Genomic DNA, 24,485 nt, shown 5'->3' on the forward strand with positions numbered 1-24,485 from the left:
GAGGGTGGAAAGTTACTAGGAAGCCTTATGGAGCCTCCTACAAGCTTGATCTTTCCAAAGAAATCAAGAACACAAAGTTAGACTTTAAAGTTTCTAAAAGTCCTATTGAAAGAACTGTAAAAATAAGGGTCTTACCATGCTTATTTGGACGAGACTTGTGAACAAGAGTTGTATGCCATCTCAATAACTTTCCAACGAGCTATAGAACACAACATTTGAGTGAGTATTGAAGGAGATATGGCAGTTTGAAGTTGCTGTGTTTATTTTGGCCGAGAGCTTGATGAAGAAAAGGGAAGAGTTTTTGTGTTTTTTGTGATTTGTTTTGATTTGCCTTGGTTGGTTGACTTTTGTTTTGTTTTAATCATTTTTAACCATGAAAAATTGTGTGGTTATAAATCAACCACACTTCTTTCCCTTATGTCATGCTTTGGTCATCATGTGATGTCACCCTCCACACTTGTCCTCTTCTTGTTGGTTTGATGACATCATCATCCCTAACCTCCTTGATTAACTCTTAATTGCTTGCCTAATGACCGCTGATCTGTTATACGGTTCGCTTAACTTTCGTTTTCATTTATCGTTTGAGGGATCATACCCGGGATCTTATTAATTAGGTTCCTTTAACCTTTCTCAATACATTATATTCCTTTCATGATCCTCTCTTTTAATCCTTGAATTTAAATCCTTTTTATTCTGTTACCTTATACTCAATTCTTTCTGTATCTGGTAGACTTTCGGGAAAAAATCAAAGTGTTCGAATTTGGATTCTGACGATCTTTACATACACTTATTTATCATAGAGAGTACTAATAATATCCCAGAAGTTCAATAAAAGAGCCCCTACATAGTGTGGCATGAAAAGTTTTCTTATTCAGCATAATCAGTAAAACACTATTCATAAGGGTTTCAAAAATTCCAAAAATTGGGGTTATTACACCTTGTATCCTTATTATTTCCTTCAATGAGGACATTGAAAATTTTAATTTTGGGGATGATAATGTAAGGATTAGTAGTATGTGTTGTGTCCATATAGATTCATATTGCATGTGTAGTTGTAGTTCATTCATATTTTTACATGATTGTTCATATAGTTATTTGCATGTTGTTTTGCATATTTGTTCATGTTATTATGTGAGTCCATGTAGTTGCATTTGCATGCATATAACATGATCCCTTAGGTTGCGTTGTTTCTGATTGATTGGTTGATGTTAATTTGAGTATAGTGATGTCGAATAGAGGGATATTTAAGTCCTAATGAATTGATTTGCATGCCCAGAAACAAAATTCATTCACAAGTCTTATAGGTTGCTTTCGAACTAGATCATGATCATACTTGTTTGCTTGTTGAGATTTAATCACTTGGTTGTACTTAGAATGTTAGGTCACATATACTGTAGAAGGGGGTTGAATACAGTGTTTACCACAATCAAATTGAATATAAGAACTCAAGTAACAAAACACAGATTTTATTCAACACAATAAACTCTGTTACAAAGAACTGTTCTGTTACGACCGGCATTTTATGTAATATTATTTGTGAATTTGGTATAATATTAAAGTCAAATGAAAATATATTCAATGATTGTACGCTAGTGTGAGTGAAAATTTATGTATTATAAATTTGCTTTGTGTAGTATATGATTTTTCAAAGCAAGAGTTTATTTAATTTCTTTATTTTTGATTTATAAGGAATATTCTAAGGTTTGGAAAATTTTTCTTTTAAAAAGGTATTTTGTTCACAAATTTTGAAAATGATTTTATAAAGTCTCTAAAAATCCAAGTTATTTTATGGTATAAATTTTATAATTTTTGAACTTGTATTTTATTTTATAAAAATAAATCATTATAAATTTTAGTTGTCATATTTAGCAAATTACAAGAAAGCCCTTGCATGCAAACCACCCTCTCATTCTTTTCAAGGACAAAGAGGACAATTCCACACTAACTCTTATTTCTCTAGCCAATTTCCTTCTTTACCCTTGCATGCAAAATGCACCAAGTATAAGTGGAGGGATAGACTTGTCAATTCTCCTTTCCACTCAAATTTTGTCAAATCAAATACCATAAAAACAAGCAAAGACATGATCATTTTCACTCATCACCCACACCACACTCATTCTTCTCTCCCTCCTCCTCCCTCACTCTCGGCCCTCCCTCTCTCACTCTCGGGTTTAGCCGAGAACCACCCCTCCCCATTTTTCTTCATTCCTCCACCAAGATTCTACTCTTTATACAAGTAAATGTTACTTCCCATACCATGATCACTAATATTTCAAAGAGTTTTGAGTAGAAAGTTTAAGTTTAAAGGTTGCATGTAAAGGTTTTAGTGAAACTCAAAATACAATCTTGATTCTTATGGATTTAAGGTTGTTTTTGAGAGGACTACAATGAATGGATAAGTGCCAAGTCATGAGAAGGAAACTCTTGATGATTTAATGGCCATTTCCATCCATTTCATTCGGCCATGACCATATGAGAGCCGAATGAATGGTCCTTGAAATCATTCTTGTTGTTTTGATCAATTTTTGCATGTTTATGTGATAATGACTTGAATTTTGTGGTGAAAATTTGATAAAACTCCTTGCATGCTAAGTGATCATCCAGGTATACCTTATGCTAGGCTTGCATGTCAATTTTAAGATGGAATATATGTAGAAAATGTGTTGTTTTGGTTTGAAAAACCCGAAGGCATGCATGCATGAGGATTTCTCTTAGAATGTTGTAAGATTTTGATCATTTGGAAAGATTTTGTTAGTGAGCCTTAATTTCAATAGGTATAATGTGTTAATATTGATTTATGCTTCTTGTTGCATGGTAATAATTCGTGATTATCTTTTATAAAAATGCATACCTTGTTGTTTCAAAAGCATGAAGATTTGTGATTTGTGAAGTGTAGATTCTCTGGTTTTGCCATATTTGTACCTTAGGTAAGGATGATCTCACCAAGGTTATTTTGAGAATAAGGGAGTTAGTTCAGTTGAATACCATGTATAAGTCTTGGTTTAAGTATTGAGTTGTTGTTAGTTGAGTTTGTCAAGTCAAAAACCTTGGAGAATGAGAGTTATAGTTTCTGCAGAAAATCAGTTTAGTACCCTGAGGTTTAGAGTGAGTTTTTGTTGGATTTTTAACACAGCGGGGGCATGGCAAAACTCTTTTACACATACAAAATCCAAATAAAAGCATATAAATCGTGAATAAAAATTCGAGGGATCGAATCTAACCTTTAAAAATAATTCGGAGACAACGATCAGAGATCCTTAGCAGTTGCTCCTCAAGTGTGAAGCACTCCACCGGTATCCACCAAGAAAACGATGTTAAGGAGGAGGAAGGAGGTGGAGAGAATTGGGTTTTCCAAACTTTTTTGGGTTTTCGGGTTCGATGTTGGTTAGAATAAAATTAGGGTCTATAATAGTGTATTTATAGGCAAAATTTTCAGCTGAAATTTTCCCATAAATATTATTATTATTATCCCATTTATTATTCTCATTAATAATTAAAACACCTTTTAATCATTAATCCTTTTTCTAAACACTTTAGAAATAATTCTCTCTCTTGATTTAATTTCCAAAAATTAAATCCTTTAATTAATAATATTAAGAACTTTTCATAATTAATTTATAATCAATTAAATCTCATTTAATCAATTATTAAATTTGCCAATTAATTATTTATTTCATAAATAAATAATTATTAGCCATTATTAATTAATTCCTCCACCATTAAATCATTCTCTTTTTATGGTGTGACCCTGTAGGTTCAATATTAAGCCGGTAGTAGAAATAAATAATAATAAAACTATTTTATCATTATTTATATAAATTCTCTAATTTATTAAATATGATTAATTAATTAATCACATTTATTCTACATCGTGAGTAATGCTTCTCAACATATCGCGACTATCCGGATAATATGAATTCACTGCTTAGAATACAAAGAACCTGTCAGTGAATAGTTACCGTACAATAAACTCCTTCTACCCTACAATGTCCCGATTAAATACAAGGCATGGATCTCGTGTCAAGCCTATCTAATTCAATCACTTGCTTACCATTTACTATGCGTAGTTCTATGCAAATTAGAAACTCCTTTCTAATTTCATTCACTCTGGCCAGAGATTCCTGAACTAGCATAAGTGGATCAGCCTTGAACATTCGCTTCCTTCACTGGAAGGGGTAGATCCTTTATTGATCATACACTATCTTCGTGTACAAATTCCTATACCCAGAAGAGCCCTAATAATTGTCCCTGGAGACTAAGAACTAAACCAAAGCATAGTTCAGTGTACACAAGATGACTATGATGACCTCAAGTCTAAGGATACTTGTACAACTATCACTATGTGAACAACTGCTGACACGTGAGTGAACTCCATCAGTTGTTCAGCTGTGCGAGTCATGTTCAGTGAACTTATTCCATAATAAGCACCTACATACTAGCTATAGTGTCACCACACAAATGTCTATGAGAACAGACATCCTTCATAATGAAGCAAGCATAGTATGTACCGATCTTTGCGGATTATTAATTACCAGTTAGTAATCCTATGACCAGGAACTATTTAAGTTTAGAGTTATCATCTTTTTAGGTCTCACTATTATGATCTCATCATAATCCATAAAAAGCTTTACTCTAAACTATGGTATATCTTATTTAAACACTTAAATAGATAAAGCCCGTAATAAAAACAAAACAAGTCTTTATTAATATCAATGAAATCAAAACAGATTACATAAAAGTTATTCCTAAATCCTAATTCCTGATTGGACTTAGGACATATTCCTTTCAATCTCCCACTTGTACTAAAGCCAATCACTCTGGTATCTAATACCCATCTCATCTTTATGACGATCAAAGTGACTTTCAAAAAGTAGCTTTGTGAGTGGATCTGCTATGTTGTTATGTGTGTCAACTCTATTTTAATACAATATAAGAAATGTTACCGCGCTCCCACTAACCCTTTTGTAGATGCATGGTTAATCTACGTTTTTGATAAAATCAAACTCTTTGATTGTCTCATCAAAACGAATGTTCCATCTACGAGAAGCTTGCTTTAAACCACATATGGTTCGCAGTAGCTTACACACTAGGTTTTCATTTCCCTTGGAAAGAAAACCATCTGGCTATATGCCAGAACACATAGTCGTAGTAAGCAGCAATCGCAAGCAAAATCCGAACTGATTTTAACAGGGCTACTGGTAAAAGACTTCATCAAAGTCAATCCATTGCCTTTGTTTGAATTCTTTTGCCACAAGCCTGGCCTTATAGGTCTCCACCTGGCCATCTGCTATAATCTATCTTTTGTATACCATATACATAGATTCCATTCTGGATTTCATGGTACTATGCCATTTCTCTGAGTCAACACTACTCATAGCCTCATTATAGGTCACAGGGTCATCATCATCAAATGATTGACAACTCATTGTCATTCTCAATGACAAGGCCATATTACCTCTCAGGTTGGCGAGACACTCTCCCTGACCTACGAATGGGTTGTTCCACAAAAGGTTGTTCAGTCAGAACAGGTGTTTCCACTTGATCCGTAGTAGTTTGTGCTTCTTGAACTTCATCAAGTTCAATTTTGCTCCCACTGTTTCCTTCAAGGATAAACTCCTTTTCCAAGAAGGTAGCATGTCTGGAGACAAACACCCGATGATCGGTGCAAAAGTAATACCCTAAAGTCTCTTTAGGATATCCCACAAAACTATATTTTACGGATCGATATTCCAGCTTATCTGGGTCAACTTACTTGACATAAGCTGGACATCCCCAAATCTTAACGTGTTTAAGACTCGGTTTCCTTTCTTTCCATATCTCATACGAAGTTTGAGGAACAGATTTTGGAAGGCACCTTATTCAGTAAATATGCTGAGGTTTCCAATGCATAACCCCATAGGAATACTGGAAGATTTGCATAGCTCATCATGGACCGAACTATGTCTAACAAAGTTCGATTTCTCCTTTCAGATACTAATCTGGAGGAGTCCACTGGGAGACTATACCATTTACTTTGAGATAATCTAGAAACACTCCATTAAAGTATTCACCACCTTGATCTGATCGAAGAGTTATAATACTATGTTTGGTTGTTTCTCCACTTCATACTTATATTCTTTGAACTTTTCAAAGGCCTCAGACTTGTGTTTCATCAAACACATATCCGAATCCAGATCTATCATCTATGAAAGTAATGAAGTATGAAAATCCACCCATGGCTTGCGTAGACATTGGTCTACATACATCTGTGTGTACCATTCCTAGCAAATCTGCAGCCCTCTCTCCATATCCACTAAATGGAGACTGCAGTGCCACTATGAAGTGAGATTTTCATCATCCCTTTTCATTTATTAGTTTGTTCAATCTGAAGTAAATTATGTCACATACATACAGACCATTATTTAAAGCACCACATCCATAAAGAATATTATCTCTAAGAATAGAACATTCATTATTCTCAATAATAAATGAAAATCCAGCCAAGTCTAACATGGGAATAATATTCCTCACAATCGAGGGAACAAAATTACAATTATTTAAAACAATAGTCTTGCCCATAGGCATATGTAAATGAAATGATTCTACATCTTCAGCAGCAACTCTTGCTCCATTTCCCATCAATAGAATCACCTCCTCTTCCTCAAGAGTCCTACTTCTCCTTGGTCCCTGCAACAAATTGCAGATTTGAGAACTACAGGCGGTATCTAATACCCAAGTAGAAATTTGATTTAATGACATATTCACTTCTATCATGAACATACCTGAATCAGAAGCGGTAGTCTCACTACCCTTCTTCTTCTTCAACTCTGCAAGGTAAACCTTACAGTTCCTCTTCCAGTGCCCCACCTTGTTACAGTGAAAGCAAACAACTTTGCTCTTGGGGTCTTCAGCTTTTGGTGGAACCGGCGTTTTCTCACCTACTTTCTTCTTCTTGGAAGGGTTCCTCTTCCTTTTCTTAGGATTGGAATCTTCACCAATTAGAAGAACAGAACTCTTCTCAGGGGGAAAATTCGATTCCGCAGTCTTCAACATGTTGTGGAGTTCAGGCAAGCTGACATCCAACTTATTCATGTGAAAGTTCACAACAAACTGCGAGAACGAACTCGGAAGCGATTGCAAGACCAGGTCTTGGCTCAGCTCCCCATCCATGACAAAACCAAGTTGTCCAAGACGTTCAATCAAATTGATCATCTTAAGTACATGGTCATTCACAGATGATCCCTCAGACATCCTACAACCGAACAGCTCCTTCGATATCTCATATCGAGCTGTCCTCCCCGCCACATCATACAACTCTTGTAGATGCATGAGGATAGTGTGAGCATCCATATGCTCATGTTGCTTCTGTAGCTCAATGTTCATGGAAGCTAGCATGATGCATTGAGCAACATTTGCATCATCTATCCACTTACGATACACAACATGTTCATCATTATGTGCATCATTAGCAGGTTCAGTAGGCTTAGGTGAGTCAATCACGTATTCCAGCTTCTCAATCCTGAGAACAATTCTCAAGTTTCGAAGCCAGTCAGCATAATTAGGACCAGTCAATTTGTGAGCATCTAGTATGCTCCTGAGTGATAGTGCAGAAGACATAACGTACAAAGTAAATCTGTAAATGATAAACACATAACAACACTTAGCAAATATTCGATTTCATTTCAAAACACTATATGAATCGGGTCTTTATTCATAAGTGGCTCCCACTAGTTTTCCTAATTTATTCAACCCCCTACATGAAAAATTAAGCATTCATAATGCTAGTGGGAATAGTGATCCTACATTCCATTACACAACCCCGGCTGTGGCACGAAACGCCATGTAATGTTCAATAGGCAGACAACTCTTGTCAATTACATCTTATGTTATTCCCTAATCAAACTTTAGCCTCTTGAATAATTGAGTCACGGCTGTGGCACGATAAACTCAATATTCTAAGTCAAGTCTAACCCAACATTCCGTACAATTGAATTAGTCCCCAAAGGCCCACGGCTGTGGCACGTAACGACCTTTAGATTCTTATTCAATGTACACATCTCTATGTAATAGACAAGTATTTCTTATTTCGAAATCAAAGCCCTCGGCTGTGGCACGAAACGACAATGATTCAAAAATAAGAACTACTTTCTACAATGTTGGAAGGCTATAACCGACACAAGCCCGTTGTATCATTGGCCAATTACTACTTGATATTATTTAATTTTAGAGGGATTATATTACGTTACAATCATAATCATATTATAAAGAAATTCTTCCTTTTAAATTAAATATTTCAAATCAAAAATCAATAATCAGATGATTCCCAGATCGGGTGGAGCATTGTCAAGAGGCGTCACTTAATAACCCTTTCTTACAGATAGAAATCTGTTGTTGACGATTTTATCATCCTTTCTCTCATATCGAAAATTCATATTCAATTACGTGTTTCATAAACACAAGAATCTCATGATTGTATTCATAATATTATTATTAAGGTTATGAAACAATTTCACTATACTAGGTTGTCTAACAAACGCCCTATATTTATTTAAGTTCACATAAATCTATCATCGCATGATAAACTAAGCATATATCACATATATCAACATGAATAAACATCAAGGTAGGCATGTTACATTATCTAACACATTAGTCTAAGCATTATACATCTCTATGTATCACATGAAGCATTTAAAATCAATTCAAACGATCAAAAACAGCTTTAAAACACTTCATGGAATATAAATAGTTCAAAACTTTTATATAAACTAAAATTGATCACTCCATTAGATCCGTCTCGAAAAAACAAATCCAACGGTATATTGCACGCCTAAAACGGAGTTACGAAACTCCCAGAAAATCAATTTTAAAATCAACAGAAGGGTTGTAACGCATTACAGGAACGCGTTACATGACCTGTAACGTATTCCGGTGATGCGTTACACCCCTTTTCAGCCATTAAAGGGTGTAACGCATTCCATGAATGCGCCACAGGTGTGTAACGCATTCCCGGAATGCGTTACACCCCTATATTTTTTTTGTTCAGAAGCCGCCTGTTTCCTCGGTTTGCGTGCATGTCAGACCACCTGATCTTGTCTGTCTTCCAAGCAGCAGTTTGTACAACAAGTAGATGACAGATATATACATACATACAATACATATATATATATATAATTATTTATATATCTTTATTTAATTAAGAATTTAATTGAAACAACTTCAAAAATTCATAATAAAAAATCTATACATCATAAAATTATGAAAAAAATACCCAGACGATCTACAACACTTGTAGAACCCAGATCAACATTCAAAATTATTCTGAGAAACGATTTCTCATCAGACAAAATTAATCCATGATATAACTTGTAAAATCATAATTAATTCATACAAGCACATAAAATTCTGAAATTTTTACCACAGATCTATATGCATACAACCTATGCTCTGATACCAATGTTGGATTTTTAATGCAGCGGGGGCATGTCAAAACTCTTTTACACATACAAAATCCAAATAAAAGCATATAAATCGTGAATAAAAATTCGAGGGATCGAATCTAACCTTTAAAAATAATTCGGAGACAACGATCAGAGATCCTTAGCAGTTGCTCCTCAAGTGTGAAGCACTCCACCGGTATCCACCAAGAAAACAATGTTAAGGAGGAGGAAGGAGGTGGAGAGAATTGGGTTTTCCAAACTTTTTTGGGTTTTTGGGTTCGATGTTGGTTAAAATAAAATTAGGGTCTATAATAGTGTATTTATAGGCAAAATTTTTAGCTGAAATTTTCCCATAAATATTATTATTATTATCCCATTTATTATTCTCATTAATAATTAAAACATCTTTTAATCATTAATCCTTTTTCTAAACACTTTAGAAATAATTCTCTCTCTTGATTTAATTTCCAAAAATTAAATCCTTTATATAATAATATTAAGAACTTTTCTTAATTAATTTATAATCAATTAAATCTCATTTAATCAATTATTAAATTTGCCAATTAATTATTTATTTCATAAATAAATAATTATTAGCCATTATTAATTAATTCCTCCACCATTAAATCATTCTCTTTTTATGGTGTGACCTTGTAGGTTCAATATTAAGCCGGTAGTAGAAATAAATAATAATAAAACTATTTTATCATTATTTATATAAATTCTCTAATTTATTAAATATGATTAATTAATTAATCACATTTATTCTACATCGTGAGTGATGCTTCTCAACATATCGCGACTATCCGGATAATATGAATTCACTGCTTAGAATACAAAGAACCTGTCAGTGAATAGTTACCGTACAATAAACTCCTTTTACCCTACAATGTCCCGATTAAATACAAGGCATGGATCTCGTGTCAAGCCTATCTAATTCAATCACTTGCTTACCATTTACTATGCGTAGTTCTATGCAAATTAGAAACTCCTTTCTAATTTCATTCACTCTGGCCAGAGATTCCTGAACTAGCATAAGTGGATCAGCCTTAAACATTCGCTTCCTTCACTGGAAGGGGTAGATCCTTTATTGATCATACACTATCTTCGTGTACAAATTCCTATACCCAGAAGAGCCCTAATAATTGTCCCTGGAGACTAAGAACTAAACCAAAGCATAGTTCAGTGTACACAAGATGACTATGATGACCTCAAGTCTAAGGATACTTGTACAACTATCACTATGTGAACAACTGCTGACACGTGAGTGAACTCCATCAGTTGTTCAGCTGTGCGAGTCATGTTCAGTGAACTTATTCCATAATAAGCACCTACATACTAGCTATAGTGTCACCACACAAATGTCTATGAAAACAGACATCCTTCATAATGAAGCAAGCATAGTATGTACCGATCTTTGCGGATTATTAATTACCAGTTAGTAATCCTATGACCAGGAACTATTTAAGTTTAGAGTTATCATCTTTTTAGGTCTCACTATTATGATCTCATCATAATCCATAAAAAGCTTTACTCTAAAATATGGTATATCTTATTTAAACACTTAAATAGATAAAGCCCGTAATAAAAACAAAATAAGTCTTTATTAATATCAATGAAATCAAAACAGATTACATAAAAGTTATTCCTAAATCCTAATTCCTGATTGGACTTAGGACATATTCCTTTCAATCTCCCACTTGTACTAAAGCCAATCACTCTGGTATCTAATACCCATCTCATCTTTATGACGATCAAAGTGACTTTCAAAAAGTAGCTTTGTGAGTGGGTCTGCTATGTTGTTATGTGTGTTAACTCTATTTTAATACAATATAAGAAATGTTACCGCGCTCCCACTAACCCTTTTGTAGACGCATGGTTCATCTACGTTTTTGATAAAATCAAACTCTTTGATTGTCTCATCAAAACGAATGTTCCATCTACGAGAAGCTTGCTTTAAACCACATATGGTTCGCAGTAGCTTACACACTAGGTTTTCATTTCCCTTGGAAAGAAAACCATCTGGCTATATGCCAGAACACATAGTCGTAGTAAGCAGCAATCGCAAGCAAAATCCGAACTGATTTTAACAGGGCTACAGGTAAAAGACTTCATCAAAGTCAATCCATTGCCTTTGTTTGAATTCTTTTGCCACAAGCCTGGCCTTATAGGTCTCCACCTGGCCATCTGCTATAATCTATCTTTTGTATACCATATACATAGATTCCATTCTGGATTTCATGGTACTATGCCATTTCTCTGAGTCAACACTACTCATAGCCTCATTATAGGTCACAGGGTCGTCATCATCAAATGATTGACAACTCATTGTCATTCTCAATGACAAGGCCATATTACCTCTCAGGTTGGCGAGACACTCTCCCTGACCTACGAATGGGCTGTTCCACAAAAGGTTGTTCAGTCAGAACAGGTGTTTCCACTTGATCCGTAGTAGTTTGTGCTTCTTGAACTTCATCAAGTTCAATTTTGCTCCCACTGTTTCCTTCAAGGAGAAACTCCTTTTCCAAGAAGGTAGCATGTCTGGAGACAAACACCCGATGATCGGTGCAAAAGTAATACTCTAAAGTCTCTTTAGGATATCCCACAAAACTACATTTTACGGATCGATATTCCAGCTTATCTGGGTCAACTTACTTGACATAAGCTGGACATCCCCAAATCTTAACGTGTTTAAGACTCGGTTTCCTTTCTTTCCATATCTCATACGAAGTTTGAGGAACAGATTTTGGAAGGCACCTTATTCAGTAAATATGCTGAGGTTTCCAATGCATAACCCCATAGGAATACTGGAAGATTTGCATAGCTCATCATGGACCGAACTATGTCTAACAAAGTTCGATTTCTCCTTTCAGATACTAATCTGGAGGAGTCCACTGGGAGACTATACCATTTACTTTGAGATAATCTAGAAACACTCCATTAAAGTATTCACCACCTCGATCTGATCGAAGAGTTATAATACTATATTTGGTTGTTTCTCCACTTCATACTTATATTCTTTGAACTTTTCAAAGGCCTCAGACTTGTGTTTCATCAAACACATATCCGAATCCAGATCTATCATCTATGAAAGTAATGAAGTATGAAAATCCACCCATGGCTTGCGTAGACATTGGTCCACTTACATCTGTGTGTACCATTCCTAGCAAATCTGCAGCCCTCTCTCCATGTCCACTAAATGGAGACTGCAGTGCCACTATGAAGTGAGATTTTCATCATCCCTTTTCTTTTATTAGTTTGTTCAATCTGAAGTAAATTATGTCACATACATACAGACCATTATTTAAAGCACCACGTCCATAAAGAATATTATCTCTAAGAATAGAACATTCATTATTCTCAATAATAAATGAAAATTCAGCCAAGTCTAACATGGGAATAATATTCCTCACAATCGAGGGAACAAAATTACAATTATTTAAAACAATAGTCTTCCCCATAGGCATATGTAAATGAAATGATTCTACATCTTCAGCAGCAACTCTTGCTCCATTTCCCATCAGTAGAATTACCTCCTCTTCCTCAAGAGTCCTACTTCTCCTTGGTCCCTGCAACAAATTGCAGATTTAAGAACCACAGGCGGTATCTAATACCCAAGTAGAAATTTGATTTAATGACATATTCACTTCTATCATGAACATACCTGAATCAGAAGCGATAGTCTCACTACCCTTCTTCTTCTTCAATTCTGCAAGGTAAACCTTGCAGTTCCTCTTCCAGTGCCCCACCTTGTTACAGTGGAAGCAAACAACTTTGCTCTTGGGGTCTTCAGCTTTTGGTGGAACCGGCGTTTTCTCACCTACTTTCTTCTTCTTGGAAGGGTTACTCTTCCTTTTCTTAGGATTGGAACCTTCACCAATTAGAAGAACAGAACTCTTCTCAGGGGTAAAATTCGATTCCGCAGTCTTCAACATGTTGTGGAGTTCAGGCAAGCTGACATCCAACTTATTCATGTGAAAGTTCACAACAAACTGCGAGAACGAACTCGGAAGCGATTGCAAGACCAGGTCTTGGCTCAGCTCCCCATCCATGACAAAACCAAGTTGTCCAAGACGTTCAATCAAATTGATCATCTTAAGTACATGGTCATTCACAGATGATCCCTCAGACATCCTACAACCGAACAGCTCCTTCGATATCTCATATCGAGCTGTCCTCCCCGCCACATCATACAACTCTTGTAGATGCATGAGGATAGTGTGAGCATCCATATGCTCATGTTGCTTCTGTAGCTCAATGTTCATGGAAGCTAGCATGATGCATTGAGCAACATTTGCATCATCTATCCACTTACGATACACAACATGTTCATCATTATGTGCATCACTAGCAGGTTCAGTAGGCTTAGGTGAGTCAATCACGTATTCCAGCTTCTCAATCCTGAGAACAATTCTCAAGTTTTGAAGCCAGTCAGCATAATTAGGACCAGTCAATTTGTGAGCATCTAGTATGCTCCTGAGTGATAGTGCAGAAGACATAACGTACAAAGTAAATCTGTAAATGATAAACACATAACAACACTTAGCAAATATTCGATTTCATTTCAAAACACTATATGAATCGGGTCTTTATTCATAAGTGGCTCCCACTAGTTTTCCTAATTTATTCAACCCCCTACATGAAAAATTAAGCATTCATAATGCTAGTGGGAATAGGGATCCTACATTCCATTACACAACCCCGGCTGTGGCACGAAACGCCATGTAATGTTCAATAGGCATACAACTCTTGTCAATTACATCTTATGTTATTCCCTAATCAAACTTTAGCCTCTTGAATAATTGAGTCACGGCTGTGGTACGACAAACTCAATATTCTAAGTCAAGTCTAACCCAACATTCCGTACAATTGAATCAGTCCCCAAAGGCCCACGGCTGTGGCACGTAACGACCTTTAGATTCTTATTCAATGTACACATCTCTATGTAATAGACAAGTATTTCTTATTTCAAAATCAAAGCCCTCGGCTGTGGCACAAAACGACAATGATTCAAAAATAAGAACTACTTTCTACCATGTTGGAAGGCTATGACCGACACAAGCCCGTTGTATCATTGGCCAATTACTACTTGATATTATTTAATTTTAGAGGGATTATATTACGTTACAATCATAATCATATTATAAAGAAATTCTTCCTTTTAAATTAAATATTTCAAATCAAAAATCAATAATCAGATGATTCCCAGATCGGGTGGAGCATTGTCAAGAGGCGTCACTTAATAACCCTTTCTTACAGATAGAAATCTGTTGTTAACAGAATCATCCTTTCTCTCATATCGAAAATTCATATTCAATTACGTGTTTCATAAACACAAGAATCTCATGATTGTATTCATAATATTATTATTAAGGTTATGAAACAATTTCACTATACTAGGTTGTCTAACAAATGCCCTATGTTTATTTAAGTTCACATAAATCTATCATCGCATGATAAACTAAGCATATATCACATATATCAACATGAATAAACATCAAGGTAGGCATGTTACATTATCTAGCACATTAGTCTAAGCATTATACATCTCTATGTATCACATGAAGCATTTAAAATCAATTCAAACGATCAAAAACAGCTTTAAAACACTTCATGGAATATAAATAGTTCAAAACTTTTATATAAACTAAAATTGATCACTCCATTAGATCCATCTCGAAAAAATGAATCCAACGGTATATTGCACGCCTAAAACGGAGTTATGAAACTCCCAGAAAATCAATTTTAAAATCAACAGAAGGGCTGTAACGCATTACAGGAACGCGTTACATGACCTGTAACGCATTCCGGTGATGCGTTACACCCCTTTTCAGCCATTAAAGGGTGTAACGCATTCCATGAATGCGCCACAGGTGTGTAACGCATTCCCGAAATGCGTTACACCCCTAATTTTTTTTTTTTTCAGAAGCCGCCTGTTTCCTCGGTTTACGTGCATGTCAGACCACCTGATCTTGTCTGTCTTCCGTGCAGCAGAGTTTGTACATCAAGTAGATGACAGATATATACATACATACAATACATATATATATATATAATTATTTATATATCTTTATTTAATTAAGAATTTAATTGAAACAACTTCAAAAATTCATAATAAAAAATCTATACATCATAAAATTGTGAAAAAAATACCCAGACGATCTACAACACTTGTAGAACCCAAGATCAACATTCAAAATTATTCTGAGAAACGATTTCTCATCAGACAAAATTAATCCATGATATAACTTGTAAAAATCATAATTAATTCATACCAGCACATAAAATTCTAAAATTTTTACCACAGATCTATATGCATACAACCTATGCTCTGATACCAATGTTGGATTTTTAACGCAGCGGGGGCATGGAAAAACTCTTTTACACATACAAAATCCAAATAAAAGCATATAAATCGTGAATAAAAATTCGAGGGATCGAATCAAACCTTTAAAAATAATTCGGAGACAACGATCAGAGATCCTCAGCAGTTGCTCCTCAAGTGTGAAGCACTCCACCGGTATCCACCAAGAAAACGATGTTAAGGAGGAGGAAGGAGGTGGAGAGAATTGGGTTTTCCAAACTTTTTTGGGTTTTCGGGTTCGATGTTGGTTAGAATAAAATTAGGGTCTATAATAGTGTATTTATAGGCAAAATTTTCAGCTGAAATTTTCCCATAAATATTATTATTATTATCCCATTTATTATTCTCATTAATAATTAAAACACCTTTTAATCATTAATCCTTTTTCTAAACACTTTAGAAATATTTCTCTCTCTTGATTTAATTTCCAAAAATTAAATCCTTTAATTAATAATATTAAGAACTTTTCTTAATTAATTTATAATCAATTAAATCTCATTTAATCAATTATTAAATTTGCCAATTAGTTATTTATTTTATAAATAAATAATTATTAGCCATTATTAATTAATTCCTCCACCATTAAATCATTCTCTTTTTATGGTGTGACCCTGTAGGTTCAATATTAAGCCGGTAGTAGAAATAAATAATAATAAAACTATTTTATCATTATTTATATAAATTCTCTAATTTATTAAATATGATTAATTAATTAATCACATTTATTCTACATCGTGAGTGATGCTTCTCAACATATCGCGACTATCCGGATAATATGAATTCACTGCTTAGAATACAAAGAACCTGTCAGTGAATAGTTACCGTACAATAAACTCCTTTTACCCTACAATGTCCCGATTAAATACAAGGCATGGATCTCGTGTCAAGCCTATCTAATTCAATCACTTGCTTACCATTTACTATGCGTAGTTCTATGCAAATTAGAAACTCCTTTCTAATTTCATTCACTCTGGCCAGAGATTCCTGAACTAGCATAAGTGGATCAGCCTTGAACATTCGCTTCCTTCACTGGAAGGGGTAGATCCTTTATTGATCATACACTATCTTCGTGTACAAATTCCTATACCCAGAAGAGCCCTAATAATTGTCCCTGGAGACTAAGAACTAAACCAAAGCATAGTTCAGTGTACACAAGATGACTATGATGACCTCAAGTCTAAGGATACTTGTACAACTATCACTATGTGAACAACTGCTGACACGTGAGTGAACTCCATCAGTTGTTCAGCTGTGCGAGTCATGTTCAGTGAACTTATTCCATAATAAGCACCTACATACTAGCTATAGTGTCACCACACAAATGTCTATGAGAACAGACATCCTTCATAATGAAGCAAGCATAGTATGTACCGATCTTTGCGGATTATTAATTACCAGTTAGTAATCCTATGACCAGGAACTATTTAAGTTTAGAGTTATCATCTTTTTAGGTCTCACTATTATGATCTCATCATAATCCATAAAAAGCTTTACTCTAAACTATGGTATATCTTATTTAAACACTTAAATAGATAAAACCCGTAATAAAAACAAAACAAGTCTTTATTAATATCAATGAAATCAAAACAGATTACATAAAAGTTATTCCTAAATCCTAATTCCTGATTGGACTTATGACATATTCCTTTCAGTTTTGACCATGTCATTGGTGTGCACTTTGAGGCCCAAGCCACCAGAAGTTAGTATTGGGAATATAAAAAAGGTTTTAGGAGTTGCTTGGAGGTTTGCATGTCCAGCAGGGGACATTTTTGTTGTAACTTAGAAACAGGGAGATTTGACCATGTCATGGGTAGGCCCTCATTAGGCCCTATTGGGTCTTAGTTAAAGGGAGTGTCAGAGAAGTTTTTCCAGCCATAGTTCATAGGATATGAGTTAGAACCATGTGTCACTAGTTAATTCAAGTCAGGGCGTTTTCTGCCCAGAAAAGCAGGGGAACCTTGGACTTTTAGCTTAGGCCCAAGAAGGCCCAAGCCAGGCCCTTGAGCCACATCAAGATTGTGAGATGCCCTTAGGTCAGGAGAGTCTTGTGTAAAAGTTTTGAAGGAAAACTTGTAGTTTAAGAGTGCCTAATGCACTCAAGAAACTATAGTTGTCATTCTGAAATTTGCACCAGTGAGCACTATCACTTATCACATAGTTTTAGAACACTTAGAAGTGAGTATTAGGTCGACCACCATAGTTGTAAGATGGTATAAGGTCAGTAGAGCAAAAGGCACAAGTGAGGGTCAATAGGTTTTGGATAATTTAGGAAAGGCACATCGAGTTAGGGAGCCAAAATTTGAAGACTTTGTCTAGTTTAGCGACCAAGTGACTTAAGTGGTGAGTCGAGATCATCCAAGCCTAGTGTTGCATTATGGTATATATGGTGTTATTTGGTGTTAATATATGATATGTGAATATGTGGCTATGTGTGTGCAATTGTAATTTAAAAGTGAATATAAATTAAGTGCGTATAGGCCTAAGTGCCATCCGTGTTTAATTTCAAGTTGTAAATAGGTTAAGTTAGTGATAATATATTATAATGAGGATTATCATTTATGTAGGATCTCGAGACGAGGGAAAACTTGCCATAAAAGTCGAGTGAAGCTCCAGTTGTTGCTCCTACCAGTCAGACCAGACCAGCCTATCTCAAGGCAAGTGATTCAACTTGACCTTCGTATTTACTATAAACAGTTCATATATATCGATGCAATTATCCTGTGTCATTTTGATATGTTTAAATTAAGCGTATCTCTCGTTTATCTTTGAATTATATAGAAATGCCATGAACCCTCGAGTATGTATTGCAAGTAGTTCAAAAGTCTTTTCATGATAGTTAAATGCCATGATAAAATAAAGAGTTGTTATATTACTTGATTGATCCTCTTGATTAACATGCTGATGATTCCTAAGTATTGATATCTTATCCTGATACTTGAACCCCTATAGAACCTTACCTTGAACTCTGATAGTCAGAAACTTACCAACATGATTCCTCATTGATTGATACCCTCTTTCCTATCCTAAAGCTTGACAATTCTGATATATATATACATCCTGAGCTAGAGATCATTACCTTAACACCCATAGTATTCGTGAAGCTTATCTTCTTAATGATCCAACACCTGTACCTTGACGAGAAACCATTGCTTTGAGCCCAGTTTGGCATTACCCCTTCATATTATCCATTAGTCTCACCATATTTTCCTGTCCAAATTCTGACATATGAAAACCCTTTTGGATTACCCCAATAGAGTAAAGTTTTGTGAATCATGGCCCTGAGATTTAGTACCATATTTCCCATATTTCGAGTTGATCTATAATCCCTTAATAAAAATATTTACTGTTAAAAGAGATTGTGTTACAATTCAGCATCAGCTTTTGAAATAAATAAATAAAATGTGGGTTTTCAGTCCCAAAGGGGGATAAATGTTTTCTTGAACAGTGGATCTGGACTGAGACGCGAGTCCTTTCCACACTTATATTAGGCTTAAAAGTTGCCTAGGGATTCCCGTTAATGTTTTAGAACCCAGCGAGGTTCGGGATTACTTCGCGGCTGATCACCGACTGTAATCCGTAGCGTCATAAAATGATTTTGATTAAGACATGATTCTAAAATTAATTTGATACAAGCAAAATGATGACATCTCACATAGTTTTATCTCTCGTTACCTTTGGTTATGTCTTTCCATTGTCATTCTTAAAAGTATATCTCAATTTATGTTTTGTGTCGTACTGTTAGCACTTGTTGAGCATTTGGCTCACTCCTTGCTTTAACCTGATATTACAGCTAGCAGCTATGGTTAGATTCAAGCAGACTGCCCGTAAGACCTGTGATGCTGATGCTTATGTTCGAGCTCAGGTAGAATAAGTAATAATAGTTGTGTGAGGACTCGGTATTTGTAATCAGATGTAATAGTTGGTAGTGTTGGGCTGTTCCAAACCCTAAACTGTAAGATCTTGGATTTGGTTGTGTATTCTTCATTAAAATGATGCAATAGCTATATTTATTTTGCTGTTTAAGTTGGGGGTGTGACAGGTTTTGGTATCAGAGCTACGGTTTAGAGTCCCTGGACACCCAAATAGGTTATAGGATTTGTGTGTAGGTTATAGATATTATGCGAGAGAGTAGGTTAAGTAAATTATTATTAATACTCCTCTTATTGGTTGTCAGCAAAGGGCGCATTCCTCGTCATTCTCTGGGTCGGACGACACTATTGCTTTCTCCGTGTATGCTGAGTTGAGGCGCGAGTTCGACATGCTTCAGGGTAAGTACGACCGACTGATAGACCGGTTTAGAGTCCCTTAGTATCATGAACGCGTTAGATACGGAATACCACCGCGCTGATACTACTCCTTTCTAGCTGCTTCTATCTTCAAAAGCTTGGTCCTTCATATAGAAGTAAAAGAAATTATTGAGAGATCACTATGATCATGAACACTTGTTATATCGCATAGTTAGTACAGAAGGTGGCCAGCCTTTAGTCTTGACAAGCAATTAAACAACACGTGGTATCCTACTAGGCTTCTATCACACAGATAGATAGTCATTCAGCAATACCTCCCCTTCTGGAAGGGTTGTTCTTCTCAGCTTATACAAAATGAAAAGGAGAGAAAAGAATGAATTAAAGAGAATTGTATATATATAAAATATACTGCCACAAAATATCTGGCTTGGAATCTACCTCTGAACTATAGAGGTTTGTCATAGGAGAAAAAACATATATGTATATATATCAACATCAGGTATTATAGCATCGTATTTCACATGCCTAAATATTTTTGATATTCTGTCTATCATTCTATGGACCCATGCTCTTGCTCGAGCTTATACACAATCACCTTTGAAACTCCCTCGACATCGAAAATCAAATCTGGGATCTCATTCTAGACATCATCGTTACTAGAATTCTATGCTTGCACCACAACCTTCCTCGTATAGTAATATGACTCTCTATTGATAAGAAGGAATAAGTATTCAATAGGTAAATAATCGACTTAATTAGTCTATTAATGATAACTTATACATCACCACAACCCGATTAGTGGTACCCAATCTCAACATCCATCACACTACAACTCTCACGGTTGTAATCGGCTCATTATTCAAAGAATCGTTGCTGCATTACTATGGTCCACCACTGACCTACTGTCGTCATTCGTTTTCCTTGGAATCTTAATAGCTAACCATACGGAGTCCATACCTGTCGTATCAAATTCTTCTAAGGAGTTAACATAATCACCATATATAATTCATGAAGAACACTCCAGATCCTGACGTACTTTCATGACATGAAGCATATAAAATTGCAGAAGAGTTTCAATCAAAGCAATGATAGCAGGTTAATACCATTATTAACCATATATCTTTATTGGGAGACATGCATCTCAAAGGTTCATTTAGTCATTTCATAACATGGCCCTGGCTTATCTCAAGATAGTACCTTCTAAGATAGATAGCCCGCTCATGGCGATTACACGAATTAAACCTTTACCAAACTACTATTACGGTTGGGTATTGCACAGTCATCAGAAGGAATGTTAAATTTCCAAATAATAATACAACTTTCACGGCTTCAACCATCATCACTGTATTCCTCTGGCACGAGCGCCTATAATTATCCTCTTACATTTAAAGTGTCGGCCACCTCTTTGGCCTTTCCTGATAGTAAAATTTCCTTACAATCAATGTCATTTTAACCACCTCCAACTAAATTTTCTACCTCATTTCAATCACTGCTTATGTGAAAATGTTTTTCTTAAATCCTGGTGAGAAAAAATATCACCATTTTTCCATAAGTCATTGCCTTAGTCTTTAGATGTGAACATTGTCACGACTAACTCTCGATCATACTTAGGACGTCTCTTATCTTGGGTCCTTCTCGTTTTCACCAATCTCGACCTTCATTGGGCCGATCTATACTTTCTTATGGTTCAACACGTGCCCACCTGGCATTATTATAATTATGTCATATTTTCTTTATCAAAATTTCTATTCTTGAGAACTTTGAATATTACCTTTTTCCTTGTAAAACCTCTAAGGTTATCCTTAAATTCTTCATCCGGTACTCCCTAGGTTCAGGGCATATCAAGATACCATTTACTAATACTAGAACCATTGTTTAAGTACTTCTGAAAAATTTCTCTACTCATCTTTAAAGGTTGTTGTTACCTTAGTCCTTCGTTCCATACTACCCAACTCATAATGTCCTTATTAAGGGTGAAATGCCATCCTTTATACATCCCCTATGGTTCATCTCAAGTTATTGAGGTTATGTCCTTAATTCCACCTTTAAAAAGGTACTTGCATCCTTACATGGATAAATCAAGTCATATATCCCTGATAAGGGTATCTTATTCAATCATTCCCATCTGGATAGTATATGCCTAATTTCATAATAACATCTGTATTCAAAATGAGGTCAATCAATATGGCCTCCAAAAGATAACTACGATTATCTACTTTTCTTGCCTGATTCAGTAATGATAACAGGGATGTTCTAGAAGATATTGGTCATGTTCAACGTGAACCTTTTAGTTCTAACTACTCATTTACTTCTTTTATTTATCTCAACAGTCATCTCAACATTGGGATATCTTTTATGTCTGGCATCCCCCTTTTTGGGTATCAATTCACATGCGTTACTTACACTTCACATTCTTGAAGGTCACTTCCTTCATCAAAATTTTCTAATTTCTTACTTTTTTGTCTCCTCAGTCCATCCGTGTTTCCTTACTAATCAATCGATCTATCTCAAATTTTCATCAAATACTGTCAACTTCAAGGGAATTAACTATACGTATCGCTTATGCCTTCAAACCTTGAATTTATCTCATGATCAGTCACCATCGCGCTGATGATGACACACTTCTCTATATTTATTGCAAGGGTTTCTTAGGGTTTCCCATAACTAACTCCCTGATCACTTCTCAACTCTATTTCCTTTATATCCCTTTCTACTCCTGCCCATTTCAGTCTTTTATTTTCATTTCCATTACAACCATTACATGAACCAACACAACATAAGCATTGATTTCAAACATCCCGTCATTCTAGATTCGTGTCCTCAGAACGAATCTTGACAACTTTTACAACTTAGATTCATAATTCATCATACCCGTCCTGCTTTTGTTCTGGTTCTAAAGCTTTTACACTACCTTCATAACCTTGGGAAGTACTTTCCCAAAAACAATTGTCTAAACTTTAATCAGTTTATTATAACCTCTGGCCCCGTGCCTTTCTTGGCCTTTCACCAACGGGTGGCCTCTCTCTTAGGGGGTAAGTGACAAAAATAGTCTTTTATGCTTCGTCAATCATTTAGAATCTCAAATGATTCCTATATTTCCTTTAGCCAGGCTCTTGCCTCGACTGGGTCAACCTGTTCCTTGGAACTCTAAGAGCTTAGCGACTTAAAGGTCATGAAAGAATTTTCTACTGTATTGTTTCCTCAAGGTGGTGATTGGGAATAAAAGTATAAGTTCTGTTTAGACAGGTCCATGAATTGCCATATAAGAGTACTGTCTCGGGTCTCCTTTCCTTACTCGACTTCTGTTTTCTCAGTATGAAATGTTTCATCCTTCTCCCATAATTAGGGTTATCTTATACGTTAAAATCCTTTTTTTTCCATTTCATTAACGTTATGGGTTCTTTCTTTCTTGATGGCGACCTCCCTGACTATCACATTCAGGGTTTTCCCTAAATCTTATTCCTCGAACTATGGCTTTCATCTAAGATCTCGTCCTTAAGCTCTTGAATGTTTATAACCCAAATTCTGTAGGAATACCTTATTATTCCCTTATCATCTTTCTCGGTATTAATCTCTTCTCTATTTGTTGGCTCTCTGCCTTCATTCATCACTTTTTCTTGGCATAATATGATCTTTTTCCAATAACTCGGGCTGCATTACAATCTCAAACAGCTTTTCGGTACCGGCTCCGGTTGCCTTCACTCCTATTTCCATTTCCTCAAAATCTCTTATCAACTCTCTCAAAGATATTATCATCTTGAGTCTCTCCTGTACACTAAGGGCACTAGCCACCATTTTGGCTTTCCCTGGAAGATAAAGAATCTCATAATCGTAATCCTTGATTAGCTCTAACCACCTCCTCTGGCGCATGTTGAGTTCTTTCTGCGTGAAAATGTACTAGAGCACTTATGGCTTAGGTAAATCTCGCACTTCTCTCCATACAAGTAGTGCCTCCAATCTTTAGGGCAAAACTATTGCCACGAGCCTAAGCTCATAGGTGGGGATATCGAATTTTATATTCTCTTAATTATCTTGACGCGTACGCGAGTACCTTGTTGTGCTGTATAAAAGCACCCTAATTCCTTATGCGAAGCGTCAATACAAATCACAAAATCTCCTTTTTCCATCCGGCAATGCCAACATAGGGGTCGTTACCAATCTTTGCTTCAGTTCTTGAAAGCTGTTCTCGCATTTCTCTATCCATTCAAACTTCTCAGTCTTACGAGTAAGCCGCATTAAAGGGGCTACTATCTTTACAAACTTGAACGCACCTCCGGTAGTGACCGGACAATCCTACCTCTGGTAGTTTCCCTAACCATGGTCATCAATTCCTCAGTGGTCCTTTATTCATTCTTGTCAGGATCCTCCACAGGATCCTCCTCAGCAACAATCCCTTCTAGGACAACATCCTCAACCGCTACATCCTCAATATGAACATCATCCGGTCCTGTGTTA

The sequence above is a fragment of the Apium graveolens genome, chromosome 10 (assembly GCF_009905375.1).
Source record: "Apium graveolens cultivar Ventura chromosome 10, ASM990537v1, whole genome shotgun sequence".
NCBI classification, from domain to species: Eukaryota; Viridiplantae; Streptophyta; class Magnoliopsida; order Apiales; family Apiaceae; genus Apium; species Apium graveolens.